This window comes from Atractosteus spatula, chromosome 1 (assembly GCF_055471065.1).
Source record: "Atractosteus spatula isolate fAtrSpa1 chromosome 1, fAtrSpa1.hap1, whole genome shotgun sequence".
NCBI lineage: Eukaryota > Metazoa > Chordata > Actinopteri > Semionotiformes > Lepisosteidae > Atractosteus > Atractosteus spatula.
The window spans coordinates 18,794,703-18,805,808 of record NC_142706.1 but is presented as its reverse complement, the minus strand read 5'-3'; positions in this window follow the sequence as shown (position 1 = coordinate 18,805,808).

Genomic DNA, 11,106 nt, shown 5'->3' with positions numbered 1-11,106 from the left:
GATGCTTTAATTTCCAATTCTTTCTCTTTATTTCTACATGGAGTCTTTTCCCCCCTTTTCATTCCTTTCCTTGAATGAAATGAATTAGATCAACTGATTATCTGAGATAACAAAAACAGTAACCTTTTAAAAATTCATTAAGGTACACCTACGGTTTTCAATAATTTGATTTTGGTATTACCATAGACTTTTAAAATGGTAATAAACCATATGTTTCCAAGCAAGCAACGTGTTTAAGGGCAGGATACACCCTGAATGGGGTGCCAGTCGATCACAGAACAGATAAAGACACAGACCTGCACACACTCTAACTAGGACCAATTTCCCCAGAAGCCAATTAACCTACCAGTATGTATTTGGACTGTGGAGGGAAACCAGAGCACCCAGCAAAACGCCAGGTGAAATTTAAATCACAATATGACATTAAGAGCTATTTAAACTAAACTTTGTTAAAGTGCATTTGTGGTGAATTACTACATTTAATATATATATAATAAAACATTGTGTGTTATTTCTAGATCTGTTGTGCATTAATTTAATTTCCTAAACTTCTTATTTATAATTTCAGTGCATCTAATAAGCACTGAAAATGAAATGTAACAGAAACATTGATATATACATACATTATGAAAAATAATTGAAATTAAAAAACCTATAACACCCTGGTTGCATAAGTGTGCACCCCCCCAACTAATACTTTGTGGAAACACCTTTTGCATTTATTACAGCCAGAAGTCTTTGTGAATAAGTCTTGACTTTCCAATTTTATTCCACTCTTCCTGGCAAAAAAGTTCAAGCTCCTTCAAATTGGCAGGGGATCTCCTGTGCCCTCTTTAGGTCATTCCACAGGTTTTCTATGGGATTGAGGTCTGGGCTCTGACTGGGCCATTCCAAGACTTTGATCTTCCTTTTCTGAAGCCATTCCTTGGTTGACTTGGATGTGTGCTTTTGGGTCGTTATCATGTTGGAAGGTGAAATTCCTCTTCATCTTCAGCTTTCTGACAGAGGCCAGCAGGTTTTGTGCCAAAATATCTTGATATTTGGAGCTGGTCATTATCCCATCTATCTTGACCCAAAAGCATGATGCTGCCACCACCATGCTTCACAGTAGGTATGGTGTTCTTTGGATGATGAGCTGTGTTGTCTTTGCACCAAACATGTCTTTTAGAATTAAGGCCAAAAACTTCAACCTTTGTCTCACCAGACCATAAGATATTTTCCTACATGGTTTGGGGTGATTGATTTTTTTGCAAGATTTAGACAGGCTTGGATGTTCTTTTTTGTCAGAAATGGCTTCCATCTTGCCACACTACCCCATAGCCCAGACATGTGCAACATGCGGGAGATTGTTGTCACATGCAAGGAGAGACCAGTACCTGCCAGAAACTCCTGTAGCTCCTTTAATGTTGCTGTAGGCCTCTTGGTAGCCTCCCTGATAAGTTTTCCCCTTGTCCTGTCATCAACTTTGGAGGGTCGTCCTGATCTTGGCAATGTCCCTGTGATGCCACATTTTCTCCACTTATTGATGATACTCTTCGCAGTTTTCCATGGTACATCCAATGCCTTTGATATTCTTTTATACCCCCTCTCCTGATCGGTACCTTTCAACAATAAGATCCCGTAGACGTTTTGTCAGCTCCTTGCAGACCATGGCTATCCCAGTAGGATGCAGCCGCGGAAGTTTCAAGGAAATCCTACAGGAACAGCTCATTTTTATTTGGGGTTAATCAGAATCACTTTCACTGATGGCAGGTGTATGCTACTTACTTTTGGACATGATTTTGAATGTGATTGGTTAACTCTGAACACAGCTACAGCCCCCATTATAAAAGGGTGTGCACACTTATGCAACCAGGGTGTCATAGGTTTTGTAATTTCAATTATTTTTCCTAATAATTATCTATTTGTTTTTCTTTTGAATTTTGTTGGTCGCAAGGTCACATTAAAGATGGAAAAATGCCTGACGTTTTATCTTAATTTCTGGCTTTACATCACAAAAACCTGCAATTTCACTAAGGGTGTGTAGACTTTTTATATCCACTGTATAGCAGGATTGAAAAATAATTGAGATTTTTTACTATTCTTAATGTCATGATAAAGAGAAGCAAACAATGTTTAAACTTTAAAATATTGTACCTTCTCATCTACATACTGATAACTCATCTTCAGAAGTGTGCAGTTTCATTTTAATCCTTTGATTGGTTCTAGCATTTTTCTCCTCTCTTCAATAGGATGAAGAATGGTAGAACCACCTGCAAGCATCAATCAAAAACTATTTGATAGCCTTTTCTTTACATAAGACCCCCCATGATCCTGCACCACAGATAATCCCTGCGGGCACACTGTGTTTTTCTGTTGTTATTTTCACTCTCTGTGCTTAATGGTTCTGACATTTTGTGTCACAAAACTCCAAGTTAAATGTTTGTAAAATTTTGTTGGAGATATTTTTCTTCTAATTCACTCATTTCTCCTTTTTTTTGCTTTGCAAAACAACTTGAAGAGCCATCCCCATCCATATCAGTAACCAATTAGTCATGACAGGTGAAATGTGGTTGTTACAAAAATAAAAAGAAAGATAGGGGACTTACCTTACCGGCCTGGTGAATTGATAGTGAAAAGTTACTGATACTTGGCAAAGCAGCATTTTCACTTACTCTGGGACATTCTGGCCATCACTAAACAATCTTCACATTTGTTTTCTTTTTCTCAGTTCTTTTTCTCTCTGTTTCTAAAATTGTTAACATCTGCTGTCAAAATATCAATGTAATTTTGAAATGCATAATATCAATATGACCTTACAGTGCTTGTTTGTGAGAATGAATGCTGTTTCTCTAATAAAGATTAGATTCTTCTTGCAAATCTACTGAGAGAGAGTTACAATATCTTCTTGGTTACACTTCCTTGTCAGTACAGGACAGGCATTGCTGAGGTGAATGCATCCTCTTTCTTGAAAAAAATGAATAAAAAAGACCAAAACACAAACACTAAAGCAATTCCAGAATCTCTCCCTAGTGCTAAAAAAAGTCATTGACAGCAGCTGCTGTCATCTAGAGAGGCCAATTATATAAAAAATAAATAGATAGTTCAAACCCTCCCTAGCAGAAGTGTCCATCTTATAAGCAGGAGATCAAGATATCAAATACCAGACCTGATAGCAAAAAAAAATTATATCTTCATATTGGTAATCATGGGCTTTTAAACTTGGTGCTTGTCTTAATGTGATGTTTGAGCTGTCATGTTGTGGATAGTATAGGACACATTGCTTTCTAACCTTTTGCGTAGTCAAACCCAGCCAAATTAGGTTTGCTTCACAGTGCACAAAAATGTATGACAATTAATACATTGTCTCCTCGCCTGCTAATTGTAAAACCATGTTTTTTATAATCTTTCTGCAGCTGAATTTCTGCCTGGCCAAGATTTTTTCTTGGTTCAGCAATCATGGTGTCTTGTTCCATCTTGAGATTACTGGATCTACAATCCCTCACATCCTTTTTTCACTAAACAGAATAGGCTGGTTGACCACTGCTGAAGTTAGCAAATCCTGTGCCAACCTCTGCAACAGCACAGGACTTCGGTTGCATTTTTGTCTATAATAATATTTCCTACTCCAGCATTAGTTCTATGCTGTCCTGTTTGCATCACTATTCACCTACTCATGACTAGACAATGGTAACCTCTCTGAAACAATCTCTTCTAGATTAACTGTCTTTAATAGTCAATCTTTAAGTAACAGAGCTCTGATTCTCAATGATCCCATAATTAAAAAGACAGTGGATTTCCTTTGTCTAAGTTAAACTTGACCCCTACTGAATAGCTGTTTGGTGCTAAATGACATTCCAGTGTGATATGACTAAATTGAAAAATCTTGCAACTCTAGATAGGATGGTAATTTAGTAGTCATTCATCGCTTAAATGTTAATCTAACTATAATTTCTGTACAGAATGCTAGATTTCTTTTTACTAGTTTTCTACCAGTCTAGATCTACTAACTCTATTAAGACCAACTAAAGCTCACGCTTTCACAGGTTCTATTTCTTTTTATTGATGTAAAGCTATTATATGACTGAGGTGGTAACTAAAATCAGACCTGCTGTGTCTGGGTCCTTATTTTTACATCCCTACACAAAGTTATCTTATCTGCATTTTAACGATTTGTTCTTAATTTCATCAATTAATCACAGAAATTAGGTATTGTTCCTATAGGTTTAAGGTGTGTTGGTATCACACCTATTTAATCTACCAGGTCTTTCAACATCTAGCATCCTACAGTATTTCCAGAATATCCTCAAAATAATTCTGGAATGGTTATTGGCAGCGGAACTGAAACCTCATCTTGCATCTAATGAATCTGAATGTTTTCAGTAAGAGTTAAGACAGAGAGAGCCCTTATTAAGGGCAGCAGTCAATTTTTTGCTGAGGGCTATGGACTTTGGATCATTTGATATTCTTCCCATTTTGAAGGTTAGTGCAGGTTTTTATAATCAAGCTTTTTGCTCAATCACAGCATCTTAATCGATCAAATGGAAAATTATCAATGGTACTTCAGGGCAGTGGTGTAGCTTCAATTTGGCTTCCAGGAGCCAAGTTGGAAATCTTGATAGTTGTTCCACATACTCAGGGTATTCCACTGGGTTCTAAGCTGTGACCTTTACTATGTAATACTGTATCATAGCCAGGGGTGCAGTATAGTAGCAGTGATCTTTCGATAGGTAGACCTTTGGATACACACATAACAAACACAACTGCATGTTGAAAACAGCCACTAAATGGTCTAGCTCTGGGTTATCTTTATGACTAATGTAGTTCTGTTTTTACTGATTTTACTGAGATCTACTGATTCAGTCTATGTTACTCTGTCAAAAGTAAAAGCTTCACACAATGGGCAATATTGCTTTTTCTCATACAGCATCATGTCTGTGGAACTCACTTCCAAATTCAATAGACTGTCACTGTGGTTTTTGTGACATTTTGTGTGTGCTGAAGCTTTACCCTTTGTCTTAATATATTCAGTGATTGTGGTCTTTTTCTCTTTTTTAATTCTGCTATGTTTAATTATGTGAACTATTATACTGCTCTTTGAATTTCTTGTAACATGCAAACATATAATAATATTATTAATAATAATAATCACAAATTGCTTATCATTTAGTTTGGTGGCACAGAGAAAAGGAGAAACAGAAATAAGGTCAATTTTCTATTCTCGTTTTGATTGCAACCTGTAGAGAAAGGAAAGGTCCACATTCTGTTTTACTATGCTTCTCTGGGGATTGGGGGCTGTTGAACAGTTCTTGTCAGCCTCTGACATTTCCAATATGGAGTCATTTGTTCATAGTAAATGTTAACAAGTAGGGATTTTACACTTTTGATAATGCCCTGCTGTTCCTCACCCTGCCAGAAACCCAATTCTTAGATATGGGATACTTGAATTTGGATTATTACTGGTTGCACTAAGAGTCATCGATCTTATTGGCTAAATGCTGTCAACATCCTATCTCTTTATCTCTGAAGACAATGAATTTGGCTGTTACTAAAACTTTATGTGCAGCTGTGTGTTCTGAAATGGTGCCATTGGATTTGTCCATCCTAATTTGGTGGATTATAGTAATTGCAGAACTATCATTAATCATGTCCTCCATACAAATTGTTTTTCTATGTATCTTTGAATGGAGTGTAATTGGCTATTAAAATCACCATTTGTAAACCCTGGCAAAAGATTTACTAATCTCCATGTCACTAGCGCTTTATTTTTGCTACATGATAGGCTAATTTTGTTCAGGTCTGCATATTAATTCTTACAGTAAATAGGCTTTATATCATAAACGGGAGATCTGCCAACCAGGAAACTTACAATTGAGCTTGAGGGAGGGCACCAAGAGTTTAATTTACATATTCTCATTTTGTCCATAATTTTAAAGTCCTCCTGTTATAATTCAAAGTAGATTTAAGTCAGAAAACATTCTGTCTCTAGGAACAAAGCCCTCTTAGTCTTGCGTTCCCACTTGTGACATTATGTGCCAGTAGAATATAAAGAACAAAACAGAGTGTAAATATATATAAAAAATATTTGCTGCAGATAATAGCAACCCTGTGGGGGTTTCAGTTATGACCATGACCCACCCCACACAAAACAAAAGCTTTGAAGGGCCTCAAACAATATGAACCATAGTGGGCCTCTAAAGCCCAGAAGGCGTCTTAGGCAGCTAGTTCTTTAACTCTTATTATCAGCACCTACAGAACAAGAGAAAGCTTATTTATTTTTTTTCCTTCTCCTTTTTAACTTTAATTCAGTCTTGTGGCTATATGAAATATGACTTTGCAATTCCTACAGGTCCTACAGCCTTCTTGGTTGAAGGAAGTAATATTCAGTATTAATTCGTATATATCACTATGTTTATTTCTTAAGATAGTACGATTTGAAAATTAAGCTTGTGCTTTTTCACATCAGGTGTTGTGATTAATGTTTCCAGGGCTACCACATCAGTTAGACCTCTATCTGGTAATTGTCTTTACAAGATCTTATCGACTTTTGTGTGATCATGCAGAAAATGAACTGCCATGCACCGGACTGGCTACATTCATTGATATAACGTAAGGTCTGTTCCGAGAAAAGAAGGGCATTTTCTATCGACAAAAACACACAATGTAAGAGCAGAACAATACTGAACATCTGTCTTCCTTATCCCATTTCAGTAATTGACATCAAAGTTAATTGGAGCTTATTTCAGAGCTGTGTTGCTGCCTTTGTAGTATACTTCTGTTATTCACTGGAAAAGCTGTCTAAATAATAGGTTTTAATAACTAATTATTTGGGTAGTAAGACATATCAAACACTTTTTTTTCCAAACAAAATTTATTCGAATTTTTTTATACTGCCAACATCTTCACAAAAGGTAAGAGTATGCACTTTTGTTGCTTTCAGCAGAGATGACTGGGGGCTACAATTACACATGATTTCATCTTCAGATTGAAACGTCAAAATCACACTTTGGTCCAAGTCTTTTTAATTAATTTATTTTGTGAATGTGGAGGATCTAACATTAAGCTCATTTCATTTTCCAGGTAAAGATTTCTTTTCTGTTGTCAGCTCTTGTCTGAAATACCGGTAGCATTCAGGTTAAGCTAATAAGAGGAAGGAATGTTTATTGATTTTTAAGGCTCACTCTAATTTAAAACTTGTATTCCAGTTACAAGTCTTGAGCTAACTTGACATAAACAACAACAAATCTATAAAACCGCTGTCATAAAACCCTGACATGCAGCTTGCTTCTTCTATACATATGATATTTGGATAGAATAATAAAGAATGGATTAGATCCATGTAATTCACATACCATAATTTTTTTTTAAATAATGAGATAATAACTAAAAAAGAATACATAACTGTAAATGTCTTTGTTTAAAAAGGCATATGGTTATTAATCCAAGAAATATAATTTGGCCCATTATGCTAATTTTAGAGTCTAAAAGCTACTGTAAGTGAATCTATAGATTAGTAATTTATTGAAAGACACCAGAGTTTATGACCCTACCACCTGGCCTGGAAGCCTATGACTGATAACCAAGACTTCATGCGTAAAAAAGGGTTTCCTGTTCATTGTCCTAAATGAATTCCCTTTTATTTTCCAACTGTGAGATCATGTCCATTGATAATAATCTGTGAGCATTAGATAGTCCTCTGACACTATGAATCATTTCTGCTATTCTTCCTTGAACACCTTCTAACTTATTATTACTCTATTATTTCATTTTTATTATTTTACTTTAAAAGTAAAAGAAGTACAACTAATTGATCTTTCTTCATTTAGTTTCATACCCTTTTTTATGAATTGGTATAAAATGTGCAATTCTCCAATACTTGGGGACAGCCCCTATCCTAAGTCAGAATAGAAAAATATAAGTTAGGGGGTATGAATAAAATGTCTAATTTCCTTAAGGAAGACTACAGAAATACCACCACGATTTGATTTATTTGTTGTAAGCTATTGTAGTCCCTGCAGAACTTCAGCATCGGTTATGCTAAAATCACCCAATATTGATGGAGTACCTTCAAGAGTAGTGGGCATGTTATCGATGTCTTCTGTTGTAAAAACCTGAGTGAAATATTAATTCAACATGTTCATTATTTCTTTTTCATCTTGTTTTATTGATTCCCTATTAATTTCTAAACTACTACTTTCACAGCTCCTTTACTGTTGTAGTATTGAAAAAATGCTTTCCATTATTTATTTTTTTGCATCCATTGTAATATTATTTTCTATCTCTCTGCAGCAATATCTTTTTTTCAGCTGAGACTGTAGCTTGGTGTACATTTTTTCTGTTGTTATATTGCTGGCCTTTGCGCTGTAGACTTTTGTGTTGTCTTCCATTGGATTGATACCTTTATCCATTAAATAATTTACATCATATTAGTCTTATTTACTTGGGCTTATTTGTTAAAGGGATCAAAAAGTTTTAAAGATTTAACATTATGTTTTTGACGCATTACCACACTTTTCACACTAGTTCTGAATCTATCAGTAGTGAAATGTTCCCATTTCTCCACTTGAAAACCTTGACTCATTCTTTCACAGATCAAGATTTAGACTCAAGTTGTAGAGATTTATAGTATACATAAAAAATTACCATATTATGGTTGCTTTTTCCCAGCAATTCTATTACATCTGTTCTTTTAATTAGTTCCTGGCTGTTCTATAAAAAGAGTAGATGCTTTTACAAACTAGGATTGTGAAGAAGCAATCACTAACCATTTCAACCAAATCAGTCTCAGACTTTCTGAATTTCCAATCATTTTCCATTCATGTTTTGTTAGTGAAGGTTAGTGTGCCCCCAGGTCTCAAGACCTGAACTCTTTATATCTGCTATTATCACTGTCCCTGTAGTAAAACAGACACAGAATATTTCCGGTAAACCTTTAGATTAAAATTGTTTTTTATACACATTTTAATAATATTTACTACACATGCTATAGAGGGATGAAGTAAATGATAACCTAGTACTAAAGCATTAGCAATGCATTATAATGTAGTAGTGAGCTAACATTTTTTATTGTAATATTTTACTTCAAATCATTGAGCAGTAATTGAAACAGTAACAGAAACAGTAACAGAAAGTACTATTACATACCATTACAAATGGGGGGGGGGCAGGTTATGATATGATGTATCAAAAAATAATCGAATAATTAAGTCAATTGTAAAGATATGCCAAGAATATACTTCTCAGGTTGGTGTACTTAGAGGCACCTTAGATCTTTGTTCTCTGGCACAGCTCTGACAAAGCAATAAGAAATCAGGAAAACTGGGATAAACAAATATTTATTAACAATACACAAATCAACATACAGGTTACCCTATTTACAAACAAGGAGTCTCAGAGGCCAGCGTCCTGCTCAAAACTTTTGGCAGACTGCTACCCAGTATTAAAAAATTCCTAATTTTCTATCTATATCCTGAGAACTGCAAATGTTATGTAATGTGCTAGCTACATGATGAGCCCCCACCCCAGCTGTAACAATATTGAAAACTAATCAGCAAAATGTAGTACTTTTAAATGTCTTTATTAATCACTTACTAAATATGTTTAAAACACTAAGGCGTTACACAATTTTCTCTCCCTCAAAATTAAAAAAAGAAAAAATGCACAAAATTCCTGCCAGATGTAGGATCCAAACATTTATGGATTCCGACAAAAAAAGTTGTATTTTTTCTTCAAATCGAGCAAACCTTATTTTTTTCCTCCCAAAGTACAATTTGTGTGGGTTCCATCTCCGGCAAGCTGAACCTTGCCACAATTTGGAATGGGTCCAACAAAGTTCTGTGCTCATGGCTCACCTGACAAAAACAATCAGCTCCTAAAATGAGCTTACCGAGGACACTTTTGGCCTAACAAAATTCCAATTTTAATCTAGAATGAATTCTGGTGCTGTTAAGTGATCCCCAAAAGTCCTATGGTAACTCACTTTAGAGCAATCTTAGAGAAAGATTATGAACTTAACCTAGATAATACAAGCTTTGCTGTAACAGTGCTGCAAGTAATTTTAGATAGACGGCTTGTACCATGATGTTGGTCCAGGGAGACCAATCTCTATGTTAAGGTATTACTTGAACAGCTGATTAAGGCAGTCTGTAGCCAGCAGCTAGAGAAGGAATTGATTGCTTCTCACAGATAATTGTATTGCAAAAGCATCAAGTCAAGGATGTTGAAATTTATCAGTGGCTTTACTGCCACTTGGCTGATAACCATGGATATGAAAGCTGGCAGGGTGCATCTGAGAAACCAAAGTTTCTCATTACCATCCATAGTGTAGAGGCAGTGGTGTCCTATCTCTCTCTCTTTAGCAATCTGTTTGTGAGTTAAATTTGTAGTCCCTATGGTCTTAAAAAGAAATTCCTTGTCCCTTTCATTGCTCCCTTCAGGACTTGCAGCTGCATCAATCCCCTGTCCTATTACTGCTGGCACTTGTTAAATTAGGATTATTCTATATAAATTAATAATCAGACAAAGAAGCCATCAAAAAAAGAAATGTGATTAAAAACATCTGTTTCTGTTATATGGTGACATTCTGGGCATACCGAAAAGTATATTTTTACCATTGTTTTTCAAAGTATCCCCTTTGGGTTACGGGGCTGAAAATAACTATAATACTGAACATATTCATATCAGAATTGTCTCTTACAGTACGTCACTATGCTTACTAGTGTCACTTTCTAACTCTGATGAAATTATGTTGTACAGATTATACAAATGAAAGAAATTCTGATGTTCTGTGTTGTTTAATCCCTTCAAAAATAAATCACCAAATAATTTCTACATAGGAACTTATGTCTGCAAAAAAAGAAACAGCTAAATGAGATATTTAGAACAATTAGGTACTGGCAACCTAACGAGGTAGGTTTAAAGAAATCACGTATGTCAGTACTTTGGTCAGACCCTAATTAAGGAGGAGAAGAGGCAAGATTCTCACATTGAGCTTTATTGATGTATCTGACCTGGTTAAGAAGAACAACAGTTGTTAAGTAAGGACGGGGCTATCAGAACCTCCCTTCACCTTTTAATGAAGAATGAGCCAGGAGTTTCTACAAGGGTGAAGATTGGGTGGAAACAAGA